Source organism: Oryctolagus cuniculus, chromosome 3 (genome assembly GCF_964237555.1).
Source record: "Oryctolagus cuniculus chromosome 3, mOryCun1.1, whole genome shotgun sequence".
Classification (NCBI taxonomy): domain Eukaryota; kingdom Metazoa; phylum Chordata; class Mammalia; order Lagomorpha; family Leporidae; genus Oryctolagus; species Oryctolagus cuniculus.
In genome coordinates this window covers 117278063-117290919 of record NC_091434.1, presented here as the reverse complement: position 1 = coordinate 117290919, position 12857 = coordinate 117278063, and the positions used below count along the sequence as shown (strand labels likewise).

At 55.3% G+C, this 12857-nt stretch overlaps 1 long non-coding RNA gene across 1 annotated transcript; it reads left to right on the top strand.

The window, feature by feature from the left end:
• The first annotated feature begins 628 nt into the window (after nt 1-628).
• Nucleotides 629-8860, top strand: LOC127491626 (uncharacterized). Its single transcript, XR_011387327.1, has 3 exons — nt 629-787; nt 1961-2463; nt 5229-8860. It is a non-coding gene; the product is annotated as an uncharacterized lncRNA (long non-coding RNA).
• Nucleotides 8861-12857: the final 3997 nt, after the last annotated feature.

Here is a 12857-nt window from a genome sequence, read left to right as displayed (position 1 = left end):
TCTCTATGCACATTATGTTGGAAGTGGAGCATCCGGGACTGGAACCAGTGCTCATTTGGGATGCAGGCAGTGCCTTAACCTGCTAGGCCACAGCGCCGACCTAGGGGTGGTGTATTTTCTACCCTCCAAACTCATGCACCATAAATCGCTCTTCCCTCAGATGGACTCACGCCACCAGCGACCAGAAGTCGGCATCACATGTAAGCCGATGTTGTCCCGTCACCCGCCTGCTCTCCTAAAGGTGCTCTGATTTTCCCATGTGGCCTTTCTGTCCTAGTCCCTGCTGAGATGAAACACAAACCCCAAGTACCTCCTTGGGTCAGTTTTTTTGTGTGTGTGTGAACTCCCCAATGTATGTGATTTTGTGATTAAAATCTGTGGTTTCTCTGGCTCACCCGTCTTATGTCAGTTTAACTTGCTGACCCCCTATTCAATGAACTGAAGAAGGCAGAGGAAAAGACTTTTCTTGCCAACAATGGACAGTATCTCCACATCTCCTTCGCTGTACCAAGGTTCTCCCTCCTGGGGACTTCCAGTGGTCCCTTAACCTTGGCTGCTCCAGAATTCCCAGGGGAGCTTTAAAAATGGAGATGCCTGCCCCTCCCCCCACCCCAGAGGTGCTGATTTAATAGCTGGGGCTGGATAGCCAATGACCATTGTCCTCTGTTACTGAGGACACGCCCAGCCCTAGTATCTCCCCCTCCCCCCAATTTTCCAACTGTCCTTCCTCTGTTGACCTGGGGTTCAACTGGGCGTGAGGAACTAATTAACATTACATGGTAAATGGGTAAGTTACCTCCCTCCAGGAGGTCAAGTTTTTGCAGGAAATGGCCGGTTAACAGCAAGGCATGTCTGGTTCTCAGACATCTAGTAAGGCAGGAAAACCAAGTGAGCGTTTAAAAGGTTTATATTGGCTCAGGATTTTGGAGGTTAAAGTCCAAACATTGTGATGGAGGCTTTGGGGAAGAAGGCCTCATGGTGGATGGCAGAGCACTGGGTGCAGGAAGAATCATAGGAGAAGCCAGGAAGTGGGGAGACAGGGAGTTGTGTTCGTGAGTGTGTAAGTGTGAGTATGTGAATGTGTGTGTGAGCGTATGTGTGTGAGACTGTGTGTGTGAGTGTATGAGTGTGTGTGATCATGTTTGTGTGTGTGTGAGAATGTGAGTGTGTCAGTGTGTGAGCGTGTGTGTGTGACTGTGAGTGTGAGTGCATATGAGAGTGTGAGTGTGTACATGTGTGCCAGTGTGTGTGGGTGTGAGTGTGTGTGAGAGCGTGACTGTGCGTGTGTATGACTGTGTGTGAGCATGTGTGTGTGACTGCATGAATGTGTGTGAGTGTATGTGTGTGATCATGTTTGCGTGTGTGTGAGCATGTGAGAATGTGAGTGTGTGTCGGTGTGTGTGTGTGAGTGTGCGTGTGTGTATGAGTGTGTGAGCATGTGTGTGAGGGTGCTGTGAGTGTGAGAGTGTGAGTGTGTGCCAGTGTGTGTGGGTGTGAGTGTGTGAGCATGTGTGAAAGCGTGACTGTGCGTGTGTATGACAGTGTGTGTGAGCATGTGTGTGTCAGTGTGTGTGACTGCATGAATGTGTGTGAGTGTATGTGTGTGTGATCATGTTCGCGTGTGTGTGAGCATGTGAGAATGTGAGTGTGTGTCGGTGTGTGTGTGAGTGTGCGTGTGTGTATGAGTGTGTGAGCATGTGTGTGAGGGTGTTGTGAGTGTGAGAGGGTGAGAGTTTGAGTGTGTGTGAGTGTGTGTTTCACCTACATTCAGAGGCTAATGTCATGGTCAAACCATGGTCCTTTGTTTACCATTGCCCCCCAAAACCATCGGGGCTCCAAAGTGGGGAGTCGGGGTTGGCTCCTCCTCTCCAGGGCTGGCCCTGTGTGTGTGTGCGCAGCGCAAGTCTGGGTAGCTGCTCCAGCGACACCGGAGCTGATTCACGTGCTACTCTCTCGGCAGCTTCATGTGCGTCCCACGGAAGTGAGAACCCGGGAAGAAGCCCTCCAGAAGTTCCTCTGTGGTCAGAGTCCTCGAGGTCGTCCTTGAATTAACTTGGCGCAGGAGTGGCCGTCCCCGTGACCTCCCGTCCGCAGGAAAAGCTGGCCCGCAGTCTCCTTAGAGGGAACCGTTTCTCTCCACCACTGAGGGACCCTCGGTGCCTGCAGGGGTCAGCTGCAATATGCAGGCACCTCAACACGTTTGCAAAAAACAGAATTACAGGGAAGTGGCTTTGAGTGCAAAAAACAATTTTTTTCGGGGGGGGGATCTTTGGGTAGCTTTGTCCTAGTACTCATTTTCCACGAACTTTTTGAAGCCCTCGTGTACACATGGACTTCCGTTGCTGTTTGCACTGAGAGAAAATCTTTTCATTCCATTTCTTATAGACTTTGTGAAGTTTATCCCACGGAGGAACCAGATTCATGTGTGACCAATTAAATAGGGTATTAACGTGCGAGGCTGTGGTAAGGAACATAACAACGTCATAATGTTGGCTTATTATGATGATTGGGTACTGCATACTCTAATAAGTGCACAGAATACAGTAGGCACATGGGAATGTGTTCGTTCACTATGCCCCACATTGTCCTTTTTAGGCAGGTTCTAGAATGTCTTCATTTTTTTTAAAGGCAGAGTTACAGAGAGGCAAAGGCAGAGAGAGAGAGAGAGAGGTTTTCCATCAGCTGGTTCACTCCCCAAATGGCCACAACAGCTGGAGCTGGGCCAGGCTGAAGCCAGGAGCCAGGTGCTTCTTCTGGGTCTCCCAAACAGGTGCAGTAAGCCACCTTCCACTGCTTTCCCAGGCCATAGCATTGGGCTGGATCAGAAGTGGAGCAGCTGGGACTCGAACTGGTGCCCATAAAGGATACTGGCACTGCAGGCGGCAGCTTTACCTGCTACGACACAGTGCTGGCCCTGTCTTCATTTTTTTAAAGATTTATTTTATTTATTTGAAAGGTAGAGTTACAGAGAGAGAGAGAGAGGGAGAGGCAGAGAAAGAGAGAAAGAGATCTTCCAACTGCTGGTTCATTCCCCAAATAGCTGTACTGGCTGGGGCTGGGCCAGGCTGAAGCCAGGAGCCAGGAGCTTCTTCCAGGTCTCCGGTGTGGGTGCAGGGGCCCAAGCACTTGAGCCTTCCTCTACTGCCTTTCCAGGCCATAGCAGAGAGCTGGATCACAAGTGGAGCAGCCGGGACTTGATCCAGCACTCACATGGGATGCCGGTGTCTTAACCTGCTCAGGCGGTGGCTTAACCTGCTATGCCACAATGGCGACCCTCAATTTTTTTTTTTAAGATTTATTTATGTATTTGAAAGTCAGAGTTACACAGAGAGAGGAGGGGCAAAGAGAGAGAGAGAGAGAGAGAGGTCTTCCAACCAACTGGTTCACTCCCCAACTGACTGCAATGGCCAGAGCTGCACCGATGGGAAGCCAGGAGCCAGGAGCTTCTTCTGGGCCTCCCATGCAAGTGCAAGGGCCCAAAGACTTGGGCCATCCTCCACTGCCTTCCCAGGACACAGCAGAGAGCTGGATAGGAAGTGGAGCAAGCAGGACTTGAACCTGCACCCATATGGGACGTCGGCACTGCAGGCAGCGGTTTAACCCGCTGTGCCACAGCACTGTCCCCACCTTCCCCTTAGTGTGTTCATTTTAGAGAGAAAACAGAGACACAAAGAGGCCAAGCAGTAGATCCAGGCACACATGGTCCACAATGGCAGTCGGGGGTTAGAGTCCTGGCCGGTGTGCAGGGTCCGTACTCTGCCAGCACCCACAGCCTGGCCCCACTCACCCAGTACTTCAAGGTCTGTGTTTGTTTACAGAGCCTGGTAAACCTGTCGCAGGGATTTCCTAGAGGCCTTCCAGCGGCTTAGATGGCAAGCGGAGATCCAGGAAATGCCTCCCTCCGGGCAGTACCTTAGTAGTGGACTGTGGTGGACCTCTGGCTCTGTCTGCCAGCCCCCTGCCCCCGGGCAGCCTGGCGAGGGAGGACCGCCTACCACTCACGGTTCCCTCCCTTGCCGCCCACTCCTGGTCACCACACCAAGGGCATCTCAGCTGGGAATTAATTTGGCTGCCCCAGCACCGCCTGTGGGAGTCCCCACAGACCCGAGCACCGCCCTCTGCTGGCCTCTGTTGAGATTACAGCCAGGAAATCAACGCGAAGCCTGGTTTCCCACTTGCTCTCCCCATACACACCTGGAAGACACACAGGATTTCAGTGCCCCAGCACCCACCACCCCTTCCTGAGGCACTGCCCTGGCGTTGGGGGAGACTGGCCCTCTCCCACTGCCCTGGCCACCCGATCCCATGGAGGCACAATCTCAGAACCCCACCAGCATGGTCTGGACATTAGTTTGGACGCCTAGCGTCTCTCACAGGTGCATGGGTTAAAGGCATGGTCCCCAGGATGGCGCTACTGGGAGGTGGTGGAACATTTAAGAGGTGAAGCATCGGGGGGGAGGAGCTTAGGTTATTGGGGGTGTGGTCTTTGTTGACCTAAATTCTCACCAAGAGTCTTGCTATCAAAGCTTGAATTTGGAGCCAGCTCTGCACTACCAATCCAGCTCTCTGCTAGTGCACCTGGCAAGCAGCAGAAGATGGCCCAAGTCCTTGGGGCCCTGCACCCGTGTGGGAGACCTGGAAGAAGCTCCTGGCTTCCAATCGGTCCAGCTCTGGCCATTGCGGCCATTGGGGAGTGAACCAGCAGAGGGAAGATCTCTCCCTCTTGTTCTCTCTCTCTCCATAACTCTGCCTTTCAAATAGATTCTTTACCCAAAATAAAATAAAACAAAAGCCCAGCCCCTCTCTCTGCTCCCTGCCTCACCGTGTGACCCTTCCTCTGCTTGTACCTGCCGTAAAGAAGTCTTTAAAAAGAAAAAAAGATTCCCTTCAGGGACAAGATTGACTTTGGGGGGGTGGTGTTGGAGAGTCTTTGAGAAAGACATCACTCTGCAGAGGAAAAACAAAATTATCTTCTGGGCTGCAAGGTTGCGCCAAGAATAAGCCTCGTAGCGTCTGTGCACCTTGCTTGTTTCTTTTGGAGTTCTCCAGAGGGTTTCCCAGAAGGCTATTGGGGTGAGACACACCCCCCACCCCCGGGCAGGGCCTCAATGGAATTTCCCACTGGTGGCCCAACAACGGGTTCCAGAATTCAGAGATAGTTATGGTTCTTTATTATTATTTGAATGATCAGGAGCTTTTTTTTTTTTTTTTATCTCCTGTGTTTGGAGATCCAGGGTGAAGCTAGCAGCAGTATGATGCTGTTGGGGAGCCCCTCGCTCCGTCTCTCTGCTCAGGCATCTTCAGCAAGTGCATCGGCGTCTCTGGCTTGTCCTCGCGTGTGTCCATGGTGGTTCCTCCGTGTTCCCCGTGATACTTCCATTGCAGGCAGGAAGACGAGGAGAGCAAGCAGCAAATGCATGGAAGGGATTCTGTTTTTGGTGTTTCTCGCTAGCGGCTGCAGGCAGGTGGTTGGGACCACGGGGAGCTGGTGCTGTCCTCTGGCTTTTCTCAGGGGCTCTGGCCCTCCGGGTGAGCCTGGGCTTCCCCACAGTGTGGTGGCCTCTGGGAGGTCAAATCGCTTACACAGCAGCTGGGAGTGTCAAGAGTATTCCAGCCAGCCATACAGAAGTAAGTGCGTGCCATGTGCTTCTCCCATTTGCCATTTTTAAAAGATGTATTTTATTATTTATATGAAAGTCAGGATTACAGAGAGGAGAGGGAGAGAGTGAGAGGTCTTCCATCCGCTGGTTCTCAACTCCCCAGTTGGCTGCAATGGCTGAAGCTGCGCTGATCCGAAGCCAGGAGCCAGGAGCTTCTTCCAGGTCTCCCACGTGGGTGCAGGGGCCCAAGGACCTGGGCCATCTTCCACTGCTTTCTTAGGCCACAGCAGATAGCTGGATCGGAAGTGGAGCAGCTGGGACTTGAACTGGCGCCCACATGGGATGCCGGCACCGTAGGTGGTGGCTTTACACACTACGCCACAGCGCCGGCCCCACCATTTGCCATTTCTGATGTCATAAATACCTTCAGTTCAGAAGATTTATTATATCCTCAAGGCCAGTGATGATTTGGGGAAGCGAGAGGCCATCCGGTCCACTTGTGGGCCACAAAAACCCAAAGTTCTGTACAGAAAGGTTACAAAGTCCAGAGAAGGCGCACTGTCTCTTGGCAAGCCCAGCAGAACACAAGTCTCCTCTGGCTCCAGGGGACCTGGGATGGGAGCCCCATGATGGGCTTAGGCCCCTGGTCTGGACACCTGCTGGCAAAGCTGGAGCGAGGAATGGCTCTTGGCTCCGTTGTTCTCTGCGGCAGCCCCGGGCCCCCGGTAGGCACAGCTTCCTGTTTCCCAAGCTCCACCTTACAGCAGGAGGTACAGAGCCCACACACAGGGGACACGCAGTGGGTGACACTTGGCCCTGCACCAGGGTGGCAGTTTCGGGGGTGTGCAGCCCATGTGCAGATGGGCCTGTGGCCGGCCCAATGCTCTGCTGTCGCCATCCTGAAATCCTTAAGGGTGTGCGATCTGCGGGCCCTGCACTTTCACTTTGCTCTGGGCTCACAGCTTATGCTGCAGGTCCTGCCCAGGAGCACAGGAGGTAAAGTTCAAGAGCAGGGGGTGGGAGAAGTGGTCAGGTGGGTGGCGCTGCAGAGGACGGGGCCTGGGCTCTCGCCCTCTCCTAGTTCACAGAGGCCCCTGGAGAAGATCCTGGGGCAGTGACATGGCTGGTTAGGAGCAAGAGAAAGGACTTTCATTTCTACGCCAGGCTCCTGGTACCTACGCAGCTCCTAGGAATACACGGAGGCACCAGTCCTGTGTCAGCCCCTGCGGAGGCAGCACAGCGCGAGAGGGGACAGCCTCCTGGTGGCATCAGATTGGCTGGATTCTGCTTTTTAGCCTCAGCTGTGTGTCCTCCTCACAAAATTGGGGTCTGGGGGAGCCTGGGGGGACTCCCTGGGGTGCAGCAGAGACCAGTCACGTGCCACCAGCCATTTAGGAAGTGTCGGTCCACCTGTCACTTCCTCCCCCCGGGGACGAGCCACTGCATCCACAGCCTGGATTGCTGCTGGACGAATGCAGAGCACTGAGGGGACTTCTGGGCCCTGGGGCCCTGGGCTGGGTGGCCTCCGCCTTGGGGTAGCCTTCCCTGCCCTGTGAACTAAGTTTGCTTCTCTATCTTTCCCATCAGCACCTCCCATGCAGCAGTGGGGGCAGGGGGCACTCAGCCAGGCCTGTACACTAGGAGTCTGGAGTCTTCTCACTGGGATGGCCTTGACCTTTGTGGCTGGAGGTTGGTGCTCCCCTAGATGGGGTGGGGGAGTGAACTAGGGGATCAGAGGGAGCTCCCACTTACCCAGTTGTATGAAAAGCAGTCCCATTTCCTTGTTAATCTCATGGTCAGCACTGGCCTCTGCGGGTGGGACCCAGGGGGCACTGAGCAAACGCCTGATGGGAGAGTGAGTGAAAGCTCGTGTGAAGAATGTGAGCAGAGCCTGCAGGGTGCGGGTGGGGGATCGGACGGGGATTTTCCCCGATGCTTGTGGGCTCTGTTTCAGTTCAGGTGTTTCCAACGCACCAATCCCCTTGAGGCTCCTGGGCCGCATGGAATGAAGCCGGGAGGTCATAAATCAGGAACCTTTGGCCCTGCACAGCACTGCAGGCAGTGTCATCGGGTCATCGGGGCGGCCTCTGGTGCTTAGGACCACACTACTTTATCGCAGCTGCCGTCTTTGCGCCCGCGACCGCGCTGTCCCGGCTCCAAGCTCGTAGTTTCTCCCTGTTGGGTGCCCACTGCAGAATGGGGCCAGAGACAGGACACAGAGATCAGTGCTTCTCAGACCCAAGCATGCATCAGCACCCCTGGGAGGGCTGTGAAAACCCAGATCACTGGGCCCTGCCCCTAGCAGGTCTAGGAGGGGAACCAACATTTGCTTGCTATTGAAGTAGGTATATGGCCTGTGTGCAAGCTTCCATAATCCCTTGCAGGGCAGGCATCACTTACAAATCAGGGCTTTCTTGCCAAGTCCTGGATGTGGCTTCAGAATCCTCAATATAGGCCTGAACTTGAACTTAAGCCTGTGCGCTCTCTTGGACGTGGGGGTCCACAGGCCTTTCTGGTGCTAAGGATCAGATATCAGCCAAGCCAAAGGGTCTCATCCCCAGCTGCGGAAACACCAGTTCACTTGAAGGCGAGCAGGCGAGCAGCCAGTCCACACGCTGGGATGCGTGCTTTGCTGTGCTATGATTATTGTCACCCGGCCTTTCGATAATGATTAATGCAGTTTCTTATAAGCTGTCACTGAGCAAAATGACTGGCCAATAGTCACCTGGGCTGACTGATAACCATGGGGACAACTGTGCACTGATATGCAAATGAGGCAGCCCATGTCTAAGACTTTTCCTGGGAAAGCTGACATCGCAAACACACCTACTAGGGCGATCAATGCTAGTGACTGCAGGCTGCCAAGTAAGACTCCACCCTCTGCCAGAGTTCCCTCCGAAAAGGCGTTGGCTATGGGAGCGTGAAGTCCATTGCTGACGACTGGACAGCCATCGGGAGCAGTTTGAGTGTCACCAGGAAGGGCGCGTCCCCTGGCCAGTTGACCAGTTCCAACGCGGACACCTGAGGTTTGGTGCATGGCCAGTGTGCTGTGCCTCAGTCATTTCCTTCAGCCTGTTCTTGCCTGGCTCTCCCTAGATTCCTTCTGCTTGTTCTGCCTCTGCGGGCATTGCAATAAACAGAGGAATTTGAGAATTGCTTTGCCACGCCTGGCTTGTCATTTGATAAAAGAGTAAAAGGACCTGCCCCTCTTAGAAAAATTATAATCCCTGAGGTTAAAAGCACCACCCGGTCTTGGGGAACTGGGCCACGTGGCTGGGCCAGGGTGACACCACAGGGGGAAGGAAAGCACGCCAGGAATTGTGAAACAGGTCCAGGAAAGAATTCTCCGAGAACCGCGACGCTCTTTGCCAAGGACCGGGAATTGCCGATAGGTTTCATTCCCTTCTGACAAACAGGGAAGAATTAGTGGAAAAATCCAGCGCCACAATACAACAATGGGGTGAATCCCACGTAGAAAATAGATATCAAACTAGCAGTCATCACTATTGTCTCAGCTTCCACTCATATTATTTGTGTTCTGAAGCTTTAAGGATTTTATTTAATTATTTGAGAGGCAAAGTAACAGACAGAGAGAGGGAGAGACAGAGAGAGGTTTTCCATCCATTGATTCACTCCCCAAATGGCTGCAATAGGAGCTGCACTGATCCGAAGCCAGGAGCCAGGAGATTCTTCCGGGTCTTCCATGTGGGTGCAGGGGCCCAAGGACTTGGACCATCTTCCACTGCTTTCCCAGGTACACTAGCAGGGAGCTGGATTGGAAGTGGTGCAGCCAGGACTTGAACCGGTGCCCATACAGGATGCTGGCATTGTAGGTTGCAGCTTAACTCGCTGTGCCACAGCTCCTGCCCTCTTGCCTTCCCTTTTTACTTCCCCCAGTGTCATTTGGGTTCACAAAGCTGGGTCGGTTGCCCTGTACGGTTCGTGCTTTCTGGATTTCCCAGACCTCATCCCAGTGGAAGCGGTTTCACATGTTCCTCCTCTGCCCCCTCGTGTTTCCTGTGAGCTGACAGACCTGGAGTCCTGATCAGATTTGGGGTAGATCCTTTGGCAGGACCCAGGGGGTGGTGCTGGGCACCCATCCAGGGGCTGAGGGCCCCTTAAAGCAGGAACACAGCTTGTTTATTTGTATATGCCAGAGCCTAGCACGGGCCAGCAGTGTGGCCGGCTCCCTGCAAACCCTCGTGCCGGAAGCGAGGACTCTCAGCTGCTGCTTCACAGAGGCGGAACCTGGCCTCCGTTTGCCTTCGGACCCTGCACCCAACACTAGGCAGGGGCAGCTCAAACCCCTTCTCTCATCAGAGGGATGCTGGGTCTGGGCCCAAGGACTCCTCTTGACCCCGACCCCTACCCTCGTCTCCTCCCAACCTGGGCCAGGCCACTGAGTTACCTCCAGAGCAACCCGTCCCAGACCCTGCCTGCTCCTGGGATGAGCAGGAGGAAGAGAAACGCCTCGAGGGAGGGCTCTGGGGCCAGACTCGGGGGGGTCACAGCTCAGCTCTGCCCCTCCCCAGCTGTGCACCTCTGCAACCTTCTTCACCCTCCGTGTCTCAATGGCTTCACTGAAAAGTGGGATTCAGACTGGCACCTGCTCCGTGTCAGCGCTTAGAATTACCTTTCTTTTGCATGGCTCCCAAATACTCCTCACCTGGGGTTCCTTCTCGGCCTGCCTGAACTCCCAGAGGAGGCCTGGGGTCCCTCAGCGATGGAGGCCGAAGGCTAGGAGCCGGCGTCGGAGGCGGGGCGGATGCGGAGTGCGGGGCCGGCGCGCCCTCTGGAGGCCGAGAGCCCGCAGTACAGCGCCGACCGCACCGCTTCGCCCCCAGCCTGGTCCTTCAGGGAAGGGGCCAGTCCTGCAAGGAGACAAGAACTCCAGCAAGAAACGGCTTGGGGCAGGAGGGCAGGCCCAGCTAACCGTCCCCCTGGCCCGCCTCACCCCCGAGCGTGGGTGCCGGGGTGGGGGGAGCGAGGAGCTGGCATCGTGGTCTCCTGTGACTTAAAAGTGACTTTTGCAGACTCAGTCCCAGCGGAGGTAAGCCTTCCCACGAGGACTCCTTTCGGAAGGGGCCTGTGCTGTGCAGGGGGCAGGGCAGGCGGTGGACTCTGCCTGCACGAGAGTCCCCACTGGATCCCTTGCTGACGCGTGCTGGCTGTGGGTCTGCAGTCTGCCTTTTACCGCAGCCCCTGCTCTGGATTCGGCTTCCGTTCGCGTGCTGGCCTCTTTCCTAGAGGCTTGCCCTGGCTTCAGATCCGGGCCTGCAGCCCCCTCCTCAGAGCCCTTACAGAAGCGCTCAGACCTGGGTCCACTGGCAGCCAAGTGATGGAGCAAGGACAGAAGCCTTCCTTCGATGCATTTGGGCCTCTCCCCTGCGTGACTCCAAGCAGACCCGCTGCTTCCCTGCGCTCTCCTTCAGCTGGCTCAGCCCCGCCCTGGCGCCCCCCTCCCCGCCCTCCTCTGCTGTGGACGCATCGCTATCTGGAGGCTCCAGCCATCAGCCTGAGCTCTCGCCTCCCAAGCCACCCCCTCCCAGGCTCTCCCCACCACCTCGCAGACCCCCCCCCCCCCAGCCCTCTCTCCTACCTTGTGCTATAGAAGCCACTAGGTTATGTGGGAGGGTGCTCTCTCTCCGCTGTGTTCGCGCGTGGGTCTCTGCGGAGCGTTCCCCGGGAGAGAGCCCCTCCCAGCTTTGTGAATTCGCCTGCTCAGGCTGTGGGTTCCTGTTCTGTCTCCTCTTTGCCTTGCTCTCCCGTTCTTAGGGCAAGACCCTCACTGACATCGGACGGCCCAGAGCACAGAGCTGGGTGGCTGTTGCTTCATTCCCGGGGCCCCTGACGGGGTTGGGATAAGGCTGCTCACAGGCTGAAGTCGGGGCTCAGGGTGGGGCGCACCCAGCTCCTGTGCGCATCCCTGCCTGGTCCACACTGCTCACAGCCCTCTCTGGAGTGGTCGGTGGGACGGCGTTCTTTCTGAAACTGTGATGATGGCCAGGCGGGCTGCAATGACTTCTTGTTCAGGGCTTGACCCAGGGCTGAGCAGCCAGATCCCATCTATGGCGGAATCCCTGGTCTCCTGGTCCAGTGTGCAGAGACCCCGTGGGCTGGCTGTGCCACCCACTCAATTCCATGAGCTCCTTTCTGTTGAGAGTTGATTTTGCAACTGAGAAGCCGTAAGCCACAGGAGGAAGGCGGCAGAATGTGGGGGCTGGGGGCCAGGGGATCGGGCATCCACGCGGAAGGGCCTCCCGCACACAGGGAGTCGGCCACGGGGCCATCTTCAGGCCAGGGGCATCTCTGGAGCTGGGAGCCACCCCAGGCTTGGCCCTGGGCACTGGCACTCTGCGCAAGCCTTCCCCAAGGGCCAGGGGGGCCCTGGAGGCGGGGATGGACCACCTGCTGATGCACCGCAAACCACCTGAGTGCAGCCTCTGGCCTCTGTCGCTCGCCTGCCGCTCCCCTGCCCCCGGACCTTGGTGGAGGACCGTCCTGTGCCCCACGGGGGAAAAACAGCCCCTGATCACGTCCTTTTTCTGCGGTGGCTTTTCTGAGTGGTCTGTGCTCAGGCCCCTCTAGTCTCCGCTTTGATAAATACTGAGAAGCTTTTGGAAGTCAGCAACCCCTTTCTTTCTCCATCAAGTCAACTTTTCAAAATTATTGTCTTGTAGAATATCTTTAAAAAAGTCCATGTGAGGGGCCGGTACTGTGGTGCAGCAGGTAAAGCTGCTGCCTGTGGCACCCTGCATCCCCGGAGGGCGCTGGATCGAGTCCCAGCTGCTTCACTTCTGATCAGCTCCCTGCTAGCGGGTCTGGGAAAGCAGTGGAGGGTGACCCAAGTGCCTGGGCCCCTGCAGTCATGTGGGAGACCTGGACAAAGCTCCTGGCTCCTGGCTTCAGCCTGGCCCAGCCCTGCCCATTGTGGCCATTGGGGGAATAAAACAAAAATCGAAGATCCCCCCCCCCCTTTCTCTTTCTCTTTCAAATAAATAAATAAATAAATCTTTTTAAAAAATTAATTTGAAAGATGAGCACATTCAAAAGACATTTCACTCCTGAGTCTGTAACTGCATAAATATTTCAGCAGAAATATTTTTGCCTACTTCTAAGTGCCAAGGCCTTTAAAAAAATTGTATTTATTTGAAAGACATCCAGAATGCATTCCTATCTGCTGGTTCACTCCCCAAATGGCTGCAATGACTGGGGCTGGGCGGGGCTGTCCTGGGAGCCTGGAACTCTACTCAGGTC